A 13,669-nucleotide genomic window follows, 5' to 3' on the forward strand; every position below is an offset into this window, starting at 1 on the left:
AATATGAATTTTTTAATACTATCATATATGAATTTTACCATATGCTAATGCATATTTGGACACGATGGATTTGTAAATCTATCCATAAAATTATGCTTGAATTTTGACTTAATAGATATTTTTATTTAAAATGATTATTAATTATTTTAGTGAATGGGAGATACAATACATGTATACTGCATTCTAGTTCTAGATAACTGTATATCTTATGTATAGCCTTGGAAAAAAAATTGTAATGTAACCATTTAATTGTATTTTTTAAATTTATTCTCTTTATGCAATAGACAAATCAATTTCATATAGAAGATATATAGAAGCAATAGAGTTATTATTGTACTAATTTTCTGTAATTTAAATTTTTTATGAATATATTAGCAATGATGAGTGCTTGGTGACTCCACAACTTAAGGACAACCCATAATATTTGTGAAATATATTGATATGCATTTTGAAAGGTCTCTTGAAATCTTATATCAGTGAGAACTGTTAAGTTCATTAAAGGTTTAATTATTCTGTAAGTTTTTATAATTTTATCGAATTTTTAATTAGATTTTATATTTGTTTTTTTTTCAATTGGGTCTCTAGACATTAAATTTTTTTTCAATTTAGTCTATACAGTGACAAAACCGTTTGAAATAATAGAATATTCTACTCAAAAATCGAATATTCTCCTAATTAAATTAGAATAGGAAATTAAACCACCTCCATTTTTTTAAAATACCAAAACCACCCTTAACCTTTTATCCCAAAAGTAAAGAACCCTAGCTAGTGCTTGTTCTTTGGAAGTCACTGACGTTTCTCCTCCATTCGTTGGTCGTCGTCGTCCATTTGCGTTGTTGTCGTCCTTGGCGGTGTGAGCGTCTGTCGTTGTTGTCGTCCGTCATCCTTGGTTTGCGCTGCAGTGCTCTACACTGGTCGTGTGTCTGCTCTGCTCTGCTCCGCGCTGGTAGTGTGTCGCTTCCGTTGCATTCCCTCGCCGTGGATCAACGCACCTCGCCTAGCTGCCTGAAGTTGATCTGCCAAAATTAACAAGTTAATTTTTTTTTTTGTTTTTCAAAGTTGATAAAACAAGTTTAAACAAATGATCATTTTTTTATTTCTGAATTGATTTGATATACCTATTTGGTTAATTAATTTCTGAATTTTTTAATATAATAGTTTAGGTTTACAATATATATATATATATATATATATATATATATATATATATATATATATATATATATATATATGGGTTTTGTGAATTGATGAGTTGACATATAAATTAGTTTTGCTGATTATGAATTTGGTTTATTGTTGATTGTTGTTCCTGTGATGAATACCATGCTGCTTTCAACCACCGGTTTTGTTTTTGTCAAGGCTTCGCCACATGATTTGTAAAAAAAATAAAAAAGAAACACTACATCTCCATCATATTAATATATTAATCAAACCTTTTGCTTTGATTTCTTTCTCTGATATTTCCCATTTTCATAATATTATCACTTTCTTTTTGAAGTTATGCATAACTTTATTTCATGGTTTGTGATGTTAATAAGAATAATCCGCTTTGAAAAGAAATAATAGATTCATGTTTAATAAACGAAAAATGCTACTTCAGTATATAATTGATAATGTCAAAAGAGTTGCGGTTAGAACATGATGTCTATGAGTGTTATTGAAACCTCTCAAACTCAACTTATGAACATAAATTGGAAGTTCGTAGTAAACAAGTAAGAGGCTAATCATAAAATTTTCTCTCAACAGAGATGAGACAGAATGATTAGGAGTAGGGTATTTTTCTCTTATTCAATTATTAAGATAAAATTAGAAGGGTTGAAAATGAATTGAAGAAAAATATATAACTCTTTATGTTCGATCTATCATATTTGCTTCTTATATTGTTGTTAGAAGATTTTTATATAAATTAAAAATTAGTCACTAAATAAGTTATTATATATTTGTGTATATTTATATATGTAATTTACATATACTTGTTTTTGGGTCTTTGTCAATCAAATTGGTTCTCTTGTTTGAAAAATTATGTAAAAATAAGTTTTTATAAACAATTTTAGTTATTACTCTGTTACTGATTCTTGTTACCATATGCCATATGCAAGTTCTTTTATTATGTTGATACGATCATACATGGTTACATATATTTGTTTTTATATGCAATAAATCGCTCTTGCAATTGTGTGATGATTAATCTTTTTTTTTCTTCAATCTGGACATTGATTCAGTATCAGGTACCTGTGGTAGTGATTGTTTTCAACAATGGAGGTGTATATAGTGGTAACCGGAGAACTTTCAAAGAGATGAATGGACCTCACAAAGATGATCCTATTCCGACTTCCTTTGTTCCGAAAACAGGCTACCATGCTTTGATTGAAGCTTTTGGTAGAAAGGGCTAACTTTTTAGGACACCTGATGAATTCAAGTTTGCTCTTTCAGATGGTTCAGAGAGTGGGAGGCTGCAACACAAGAACTTATTTTCAGATTATCTGTATTATACTGAAACTATATTTTCTATGATTTTCATTTTTATATTTCAAATTTCAATAACAAAAATTACATAGTCTTGTGATTTTTTATGGTGTACCATGATATAATAAAGATACAAACTATATTTTATGAATCCACATAAATGTAAAATATTACATGATCATAATGAATACTTGAATGATGGAAATTTAATTTTATATATACTTTTCACTATTATTTCTGTTTCATTTTATTCATTACTTTTTTTTTGTATGTTCTTAAGATAAGATAAGATATTTTAAAAGTAAAAAAAAGAAAAAGAAGATATTTTTGGTATAATTTGTATATAAATAAGTAATAAAATGATAGTGACAAAATAAAAAGAATTATAGGAATATATTTCATATCGTAGAATCATTGAATAGGGATTATAAGAATATCTTTCATTGAATATTATAGTTTCATCAGATTTTCAATTAAATTCCTATATATTTTTTTCTTTTCAATTGGGTCCCTAAGAGTATACAAGTAATTTTACAATTCATTAACATTTTTTTTATGTTTAACTTTAACAGGGACTAAATTGAAAAAAAATGTATAAGGACTCAATTGAAAAGAAAAAAAAATATAAAAACTTAATTGAAAATTTGATAAAACTATAGACACTTGCAGAGTAATTAAACCTTCATTAAATTATATTGAATTTGTGTGATTTGGTAGATGAATTGATATGCATTCTTATTTTTGGTTGTGATACCATTTGCATTTTTAGAGATGCATATTTTCTTGGGAAGACACTAGAGTTTCATGAGAAACATGTGATTTTCTTATGAGAATTTAGTTGTATCCTTTGGCAAGACACGGTAAGGATAAATAAATACACAATAACATTAAAAGATCACTACGAGTACTCATGTCATTAATGCAATATTGTGTATGTCTTACACTTTGTATACATTTGACTGATTATTGTTGACAAGTTATTAGTTATGTGATTGTGGAGGAGCGAGACGCTTTATAATCTAAAATTTGCCTATAATTTTTAATTAATGGTTTTGTTGAGTGGGGTAATATGTTTTATGATGAATTATTTTCATACTAATATTTTACGGTCATAGCTAGTTATTTAGTTTGGGAGTCGTTTTTAAAGTATTTTTTAAAATAAATAAAACTCAATCAATATTGCCCAAAATGTAAAAATATTAGAAATTTCTGTGTTGGGTTTCTATCTATTTGTTGGGTTTTGTAATCTAAAAACGAGTTGAATGTTTTAAACTTGATATTTCTATAAATTTATGAAGTAACTAAGTGATTTACTTTGAGTTTTGAATGTCATCATATAGTATTGTGCCTCGAAATCTCATGATTAGTATATATAATAAGATAAGATAAGATAATAATGTAGGATTTTTTTGTTTAACTCTTTAACAATTAAGACCTAATTATTGTATATACATGTTATAAGTAAAACGGGTAAATTCTATCAAAATTTTAACCATTCGGGTGATCTTCTTCCAAAATGTTTCTCTGTTGAATGACGTTCTTTCAAACAAAACAATCACATTGCCTCAAACTATTCCAACTTGTTTTGTTGTTACTTCAAACCTTTTGGACACTTTGATCACTAATACTTGTCCTACTCAGAGATCTTGATCAGAATAAGTCGTTCTAACTCCTCGAAGTCTACACCTATAACTATTATTACTTCCACTGGCTCTTCATCCTCAGTTCCTACCAGTCCGTCTCTTATCTCTACATACAAGTGACATTTAGTCTTTTCTTAAACAACTTGTCTTTATTGTGCCTAGTAATACACCTAGTGCTCTTTATCCACTCCATCAAGTAACTTCAACTGGTATTTTGATTTATATTGTTTTAATCACATATCTCCTGTACATCGCATTTTTTCTTTCTTGTCTACCATAATACAATACCTTCTATTCACACTACCGGTGGATTCCTTATGCATATGAATCATATAGGATTTTGTTTCTTAGTCTAAACTCACCTTTTTCTATACTTATTTCAACCCCAAATTAAACTTTAATCTTAGGTCAACTATATAATCTTGATTTTGATGTTAATTTTTCTTCTTTTCATTGTCATGTGTAAGATCATTGGACGAAACAGATCATCGGAATAGATGTAAAGTCAAAAGACTGTATAACTTCAAGAATTTATGTAAAAAACTCTCTGAATGTCTACTAAAAGCTTGAGCTCTGAAGTAGAAAAAAGATCACCAGAAAAAAATATGGTGGCAAGGAGTACCAAGAAAGTCAAGATGGATGAATTCATACAAGAAGAAGATCATATGGAGGAGGGAGAACAAACCATATAACCAGTTGAAAAGGTTATGGACGAGGTACATAGCCTAACAGAAAAAGTAAGTGTTCAGGAGACCATTCCGGAACAAGCATCAAAGGCTTCCTATAAGGATAGACTAATAAGTAATGGTTTAGAAAAACTAAATCCTGAAGAGATTGTGGATATAGTAGCAGAAGATTATCTTTTTGAGAAAAATCTGATGGAATTAGAGGAGGATAAAAAGACTCCCTTCAATCCAATGCCAAAAATTGGAGTTACACTCGAGGAGTATGACGAATGATGTAAACTAAGGATGCAGATACTCATAGTGAAACCTTTGGGAAAGAAGCTGAACCTGCCAACTATGGAGAGATGGGTTAATAGAAGATGGACCAAGAAGGGTGCAGTTCATGTCATGGACTTAGAAGGAGGATATTTTTTGATATGTTTCTCAGAACAGGGAGATTATGCGCATGCCCTTTTTGAAGGACCATGGATGATTGCTGATCATTATTCACTCATTCAGAGATAGAGACCCTTGTTTATCCCAAAGAAAAATAAGGTTCAAAAAGTAGCAATTTATGTACATATCCCAAACTTTCCGGCAGAATTATACAATAGATACTTCTTATGGAAGGTGGATAAATCTATTGGAACTATGCTGAAAGTGGATGAACATACTTCCATACATTCAAGAGGCAAGTTTGCAAAGATTTATGTTGAGATCGATCTTTGAAAAAAATTGGTTCCGTCCTTTTCAGTACTTGGTAAAGAATTCAACTTTGTGTACGAGGGACTACATCAAATCTGTTTTAATTGCGGTAAATACGGTCATAGAATGGAGAGTTGTCCGAATGGAAAGAAAGAAGGGCAAAAGGAAACAAGGCATGACCAATAGAACCACCATGAAGCTGCCAGAGATTCTCCCGCTCAGAACAATTCCGATTCCGAACCAGAAAGAAAAAGAAATTATGACGGAGGAAAATCAGGGGGATGGTCTTGAGGAGAAAGCTGTCGCTAATAATGAGCAATCTTCCCATATTCTTACCAAAAATGATGTAGCTGATACAATTAAGGAGGTGGGACCCTTTGGCCCTTAGATGATCGTGAAGAAACCCCAAAGAAGAAATAAACGGAGATCCGAAGAATTTAGTGAGAAGAGAAAGAGTGTAGTTAATGCAAATAGATTTGGCATACTAGTCAATGAAAAAAAGAATCAGAAAACAAATATGGATAAATAAGATATTGCCAATTTGGACAAGAAAAGAGGGGGGGGGGGACCAGCCTAGCAAGGACCACCAGCAAGGAGTTAAGGTTGAAGCATCTCTAAAACACACAAGGTGCAAGAAACAAGAAAAATATATTTAACAAAGCAAATAAATGAAAAATACTGAGATTAGCAGGAAGATCACTCCTGCCCAACCAAAATCTGGAAGAATAAAAGATGTTCAGCAACCTTTAGCACTCAAAGGAGAAAAAAACACAACCTTAAAGAGGGAACAAAGAAACAAGATAAGGAGCACCATGAGTACTGGAATTAGTTCAACAATCTTTTAAAGGGCATTTATAAAAGCCACCAGGAGGGAAACTACATTAACTTCAACGAACTTCTCAACCCTCTTCTAAGCAACCTTATTGCCAAGACCATGGGTGGAGGGATACTGGAGGGAGAAAGCAGTGGTACTCTCAAAGACAAACCACCAGAAATAAATAAGAATGAATTTGTGAGCATGATCATGGATGGCAGACATGACAAGCAGCCAGTGCAAATTTCGGTTGGAGAATATGAGGAAGAGGAATATGCCCCCAAGCCTATAGAGGACTAATTCTGTCTTTTTGGCCAGGGAGCTTCTATACTCTTTGACTTGACCTTTTTACATTTTTTCTTTTTTATGATGATGAATATTTTAATTTGAAATTGCAGATGTGTCTCAACTAAGGGGCTCAATTCAATTATTAAGGATCTAACATATAGATATCAAAGTTGTCTTTGTATCCTTTTTTAGACTCATGTTTTAGGCAAAAAAGCAGAAAATATTATAAAGAATTTAGGTTTTGACGCTTGGTGTGCTAGTGATGCTGAGGGTTTTTTTGGCGACATTTGGTGCCTTTGGAAGAAAGATAAGTAGACTATAAAACCGATTATAGTGCATAAACAATTCATACACCTTGAAGTGCAATGGGATAAGGATCAGTCATCGATATTCATAGCTGTTTACAGTAGCCCACAAGTGGCAAGAAGAATGGAGCTTTAGAAAGGATTGGATTACATTCCTAGAACTATTGACGGACCATGGTGTTTAGGGAAAGATTTTAACTCTATCCTCACTTTAAATGACATATGGAGTACTTCTAATTTATCTCAAGACTCTAATAGTTTTATTAATTGTATTAACATTTGTGACCTTAATGATCTAAGTTTTACTGGCCCACCCTTTTCCTGGCAAAGGGGCAATATCAAGAGAAGATTAGATCAATGTTTAAGCAACCTAGATTTTTCTAACAAATTTTTGAAAATAGGAGTAAGACATTTATCTAAGTTAAAATCTGACCACTTACCTATTCTTCTTGATTTTCAGATGGCGGAGTATGACCGGGGACCCATACCTTTTAGATTTTTGGCACCTTGGGTGCTTTATAATGATTATAAGAATATGGTGGAGAGAAGCTGGAATAATAGGAACAATTTACTGCAGAATGTTTCTGATGTTACAAATAACATGAAGGTCTGGAATAGGAAAGTTTTCGGACATATCTTTCACAAAAAAAGAGCAAATTAGCTAAGGAGAGAATCAGGAATTAACTCTCGTTCTCTAGAAATTCTTTTCTAGAGAAACTACAAAAAGATCTATGAAAAGAGTATGAAAGCATAGCAACAAAGGAGAAACCCTATTGAATGCATATGTCTAGATGCACATATATCAAATTCGAGGATAAAAATTTCAAATACTTTTATAAAAAAGCTAATGGAAGGAGGAAGAGGAATAAAGTGATTGTCCTGAAAAATAAATAAGGGAAATGGGTGGATGATGTGGATTATTTAAAGAATTGAGGTGTTAATTCTTTCAAAGAGTTGTATTATCCAGAATCAGATGAAACTCCTTTCGCAGTCAGTGGGTGTTTGCCAACTCTACAAGGAAGAGACTATAAGAGAATTGAAAAAGAGGTGACCTTTAATGAAGTTAAAACGCGATTTTTAGCATGGGTAGCTGGAAGGCCCCATGAAGCGATGGTCTCCCAGCCAAATTCTACCAACACTCTTGGAATGTAGTGGTTGAATCCCTGGTAACTTGGGTTAAGATGATTTTTAGGGACCCTAGTAACATTGCTGAGGTCAATAAAACTCTCATTTTTATCATCCCAAAGATTCTAACGCTTGAAAATTTTGGACACTATAGACCCATCAGTCTTTGCAATGTTTGCTACAAAATTATTACGAAGATTGTGGCTTCAGGACTAAAGAGGTTTATGCCCACTCTCATCTCCAATACTCAAGCAAGTTTTATTCATGGACAAGTGAGTGCGGATAATATCCTTGTGGTGCAAGAGATGATTCACACAATGAGAAATAAAAATCATGGTAAAGGCTTTATGGCTATAAAAATAGATTTAGATAATTTCTACAATATATTGAGCTGGAGATTCATTACAAAGACTTTGGAGGAGGCTAGAGTTCCAAATATTATCATTTCGGTCATCAAGCATTGCATTACATTATCTACCATGAATCTTCTGTGGAATGGCTCGCTGTCAGAGACATTTACCCCAATGAGGGGTATTAGACAAGAAGACCTCCTATTCCTGTATCTTTTTGTTCTATGCATTGAAAGACTCTCTCATTTAATAATAAATTAGTTGTAGACAAAAAATGAGAAGCTATTACTCTTTCACGTAATGGACCTAAAATCTCTCCCTTCAGTTTTGCAGATGACATGGTACTTTTTGCTGAAGCAAATATTAAACAAGTACAAGTGATCAAGGATGCACTTAGGAAGTTCTATGAGAGCTTAGGACAAAAGATTAGTCTGAACTAATCTTGCGTCTTCTTCTCAAAAAACGTGAACCACAATGTTAAAAATCAGTTGAGTCAAGAGCTAGAAATTGCACTTACGGCTAACTTGAAAAAATACCTAGGTGTTTCACTCATCCATGAAAGATGCAATCATCATCACTTCTAGTTTATCATCGATCACATGCAATCTAAGCTCACATCTTGGAAAAGAAAGTCCTTATCTCTAGCAGGAAGGTGCACGTTGATTCAATCGGTGTTGCCAACTATTCCAAGTTACTGTATGCAATCTATGAAGATTCCTATGGCAGTTTGCAACTAGATTGACAAATTTGTAGAGATTTTCTTTGGGACAGCAGTGAAGAGGGGGAAAGAATTCACCTTATAAACTGGGATAAAGTGTGAAAAACCAAGGAAAAGGATGAGTTAGGAATTCGAAAAGCGCAGGAAACAAATCATCTTTTTCTAATGAAGCTTGCTTGGGGTTTGATCCATAACCGAGATGCTCTTTGGGTTCGAGTAATGAGGACCAAATATGGGTATGGAGAGGACACTATTCCCAAAATTTGCCTCAAAACCAGCAACTGAAATACTTTAGAGTAGAATTACAAGAGTTTGGAAGAATTTTCAACAGAACTTAATTTGGCAAATAGGAGATGATAAGGAGATATCCTTCTGGAGAGACCATTGGATTACAGGGATACACAATCTAGAAGAGGTGGCTCTAAATAATCCTAGTGAGGAACAGTTACAACAAAGGGTTGCAGACTATGCTACTAGCCAAGGGAAATGAGACTGGGAGGCTATTCGGAGTGTGCTACCAGAAGAAATCATAGACCAGATTCGTATAATTAAAGCGTCCAATGATTGGATCGGGGCTGATATAATAGGATGGCTACATACCCCTAATAAAGTTTTTACTATAAAATCAGCCTATGAGTTCTACTATAACGGCAACGAAGAAGCAAAATTTTCATACAAACAATGAAAAATTAAACTACTTTAGATGTTAAAATCCTTTACCTAGTTACTCATCCATGAGGTGCTTCTGACAAATTCAAATAGAAAGAAAAGAGGCCTTACCAAAAACGACAGATGCTCGAGGTGCCACAGAGAGGAAGAAACTTTACTCCACATATTACGAGACTGTCCTTTTGCTTGTAGTATCTGAAAGAGCATGGTAAATAGAGATTATCAAAATATTTTCTTCAACCAGAACAAACATGAATTTAATCTCTCATATACAGAATGGGACCATCTACTTTGTTACAACCTGTAATACTCTATGGAGGTGCAGAAAGAAGCTTATCACCGGTTTTGGGCATCGTCCGTCACTGCTGGTGTTGCATCTTCTCACCACACCCCATATATAACACATATTTTATAAAAATTAGGTATATAGTGAAGGAAGTGAGAGTTGAACCCATAACCTCCCTCATGTAATAACTTACAATAAGTGAGCAACCACTAAACTAGTTAGTTAATATAGTAATTTAGAGCATTTGTATATTTATAAAGTTAACATAAAGTAAAAAATAAAAATAAAAATCATATATCATTGATCATTCAGAAACCTTAAAACCAAAGTGAAAATGCCGTTTCTTCTCAAATCAAACCCAAATTCGGCCATAAGCCATTCCTCTATCACCGCAAGCCCCAAGTCTCCTTCGGTCCTTCCTCCTTCCTCCTTCCTCCATTGCCGCAACTCTTCTTCCTCCTCTGTGCTCTTCTCTCTTCGCTACGTTCCTTCTGCCCTCCTCTCCTCCTATGTTGTGCTACGTTGCTGCTCCGTGCTCTCCTTGATATTTTTCAGCATGCTTGTTTATTCTTAAAGTAAAGCTTAGTTCTTGTATATTCTATGTTTATCATGTTGATTCTTTTAGTTGGTTGGACATGAAAATTGGGGCTTTACTTTGCGTTTGAATCTATGACTTTGTTTCCTTGCTGATTTATCCTTGTTAGTAATTTTGGTCTGGACTGAAAATTTTCTCATAGTGATCTTTGACTTGCGATATTTTAGAGTTCATTTTATAATTTATTTATTTATTGGAAATTTTGCTCCTTCTCTATATTCAAAAGATTATAGTTCTAGTTCTAGGGTTCATGCTGTTTCTATTTCTATTGGTATTTTTTTTGGCTAGTTGGTTCCTCCTCCAACTCTGTGCCCACGAGGCCATGATTAATTTTTCTCCATTTTTTAAAATTAATTATGATAAATATAACCGGCTCCTTTGTTGACCTTTTTTTTCGTTTGAATAGATTCATATTGATTTTATTCTGACTTTTGTCTTCTTTTTCTGGAATAATTTTGAATGGGTCTACTTCAACCCCATTTCAAAAGAGGCATGTTATGAGTTACTTCATGAATATCAAAAGAGTACATCTAATTTAAGCAATATTTCAGTGGAATTTACACAAGAGCTTAAGATTAATGCAGATGAAAATGATGATGTTGGTTATCAATTGTATATTAGACAAAAGAAGAAGGAAAAATGTTCATTTGTGAATACATAATTTGATCACTATGTAGAGAAATATGTTCATCCTCTAACTCCTGATTTTGATATATTAGCTTGGTGGAAGATAAATGAAGTTAAGTTTTCAACTCTTCAAAAAATTGCAATAAACATATTTTTCATTTTCGTGTCTACTGATATTTCTGAGTCTTCTTTTAGCATGAGTGGTCATATAATTGCTACTCAGTGTGGTAGTCTTCATGAAAATACAGTGGAAACTCTTATACGATGAAAGCTCTTATGTGCAATCAAAATGGTTGTGGGCAGCATGTCATCAAAGAGGTTATTTATGTTTTTAATTTTTTAATTTGTTTGAAAATTATAATTGTGTTAAAATTATATATTATAAAATTGTTGTATTTGATTTTTAAGTGAAAAATCTGATTATCAAACTGCAAATGATAACGATGGATTTTTTGAATTGAGGGAAGAGTAATGTTGCAAGAACTTGGAAATAAAAAAAATGTCTGAAAATACTTACCTTTGTTTATGTTATTTATTTTAATTTTATTAAGAACTTGATGATCATGCTACTTGTAATTTATTTTGGATTTTTTTAAGATTTTATTATTTTTAATTTTAATTTAAACTTAATTTTTTTATTTTATTAATATAATAATATGTATGTTTATAGTTTTATGTTGGATTTTTTTAATATTTTATTATTTTTAATTTTAATTTAAATTTAATTTTTTTTTATTTTATTAATATGTATGAAATTTGAAATGATTGAATTTTATATTTATTTTTAAAAAATTTGATATTTCTACGGATAAATATGATAGGATAGAGTTTAGAATTTTAGAGTGCAGGTAGAGTTAGGGTTGAGAGATTCTCAACTCGCAGATAGAATAGAATAGAATTTTAATAAAATTCTTAACCCATAAATAAAATTAAATTAAAGTCTAAACCCTACTATATCCTATTCATTATCAACCCTAATTCCTAAAAGTAATTGTGGCTTAATCTTTTGTTTTGTCTTTGGCCTGTGCCCCTTTTAATATAACAAAAAAAAAAAAAAAAAAAAAAACTTCAACAATTTATGTTTCCACTATATCAAATGTGTGTTGTTTTCTACTACCATCTATATTTCAATTGTAATAGCATAGTCTTGCTCGTATAACTCCTTAAAAATAACGTGTCATCTCATGTCTAATAAAATTTTAAGATCTATTAATAATGAATTTTTTAATTAAATTTTTGGTCAAAGTGCAAAACAATTAGTACTATCTTTTAATAATAGTTCATCTTTTTCTTATTCTTCTGCATAATGACCACTTATCTCACTCTATTTCACTAAATAGCGTTCTCATTCATATATTTCCGTCAAAAACATATATCGATGTAGTGTGTGAAAGAGCCTAACATCAGAAATAACACAAATTTTTAATATAAGAATAATATAAAAATACTTATAATATAATATGACAGTAATTATAAACAAGTAAATATAATAAATAAAGTAATAACAAGAACATATCAAAATTTTAACGTAAAAAATTTTTTCAATGTGAGAGGTAAAAATCACAAATTATCCAGATTAATAAAATAGTTTTACTATAATCAAATGAGGTACAAGAAATTCTCAAACAAAGCACAAATCGTGCATATAACCAGCCAATGGCGGAGCTTAGTTCAGACAAGGGGGGCCACCCCCCAAACTTTTTATAAAAAATTTAGTAGTACTTTTTCAAAAGATAAAAAATAGTTCAATTGACTTAAATACTTTACTATGACTTAAAGTATCTAATAAGTTTAATAAACAACACTCTCTCTATCTTTAAGTTCAAATATAAAAAATTAGATATTTTTTATGTATTTAATTTAATATTATTTTATATTTTACTATTTATTTAATTTAAATTTTTATATGATAAAAAATAATAGAATATTCAATAAGTATTAATATTATTGTATTTGTATAAATTGATAAAAAAATTTAATAAATATTATAAATTTTAATATTTGTCCTTCTAACTTTTTCTTTACATATTTTACAGGATATATATTCAAAATTTTATATAAAATAATAATGAAAAATCAAAGAATTAATACATTTTTTAAGATGAATGCTAATATTTAAGAAGGAGAACATATAACTTTTACAATATCAACACCTATAGATAGTTCTTCTACTTTAATGAATCACGAAGAAAGTGAGATAGTGAGATATAACCTTCAAAAGTTCAAAAAGTTACATCTGATGACTTTAATCTTAACTTTTTGGAACGAGATCTTGAAAAACGGCTTTAAATTTGGCAATATCACCCAAACCAGAAAGATGAGATTAGACGAACTTATCTTAAATGGGGTCCATCTCAAAAACACTTTGACAATTATTTTCTATTTCGCCCCCCCAAAATTTTTTTTCAAGTTC

The sequence above is a fragment of the Arachis ipaensis genome, chromosome B5, assembly GCF_059453495.1.
Source record: "Arachis ipaensis isolate K30076 ecotype BB chromosome B5, ASM5945349v1, whole genome shotgun sequence".
Classification (NCBI taxonomy): Eukaryota; Viridiplantae; Streptophyta; class Magnoliopsida; order Fabales; family Fabaceae; genus Arachis; species Arachis ipaensis.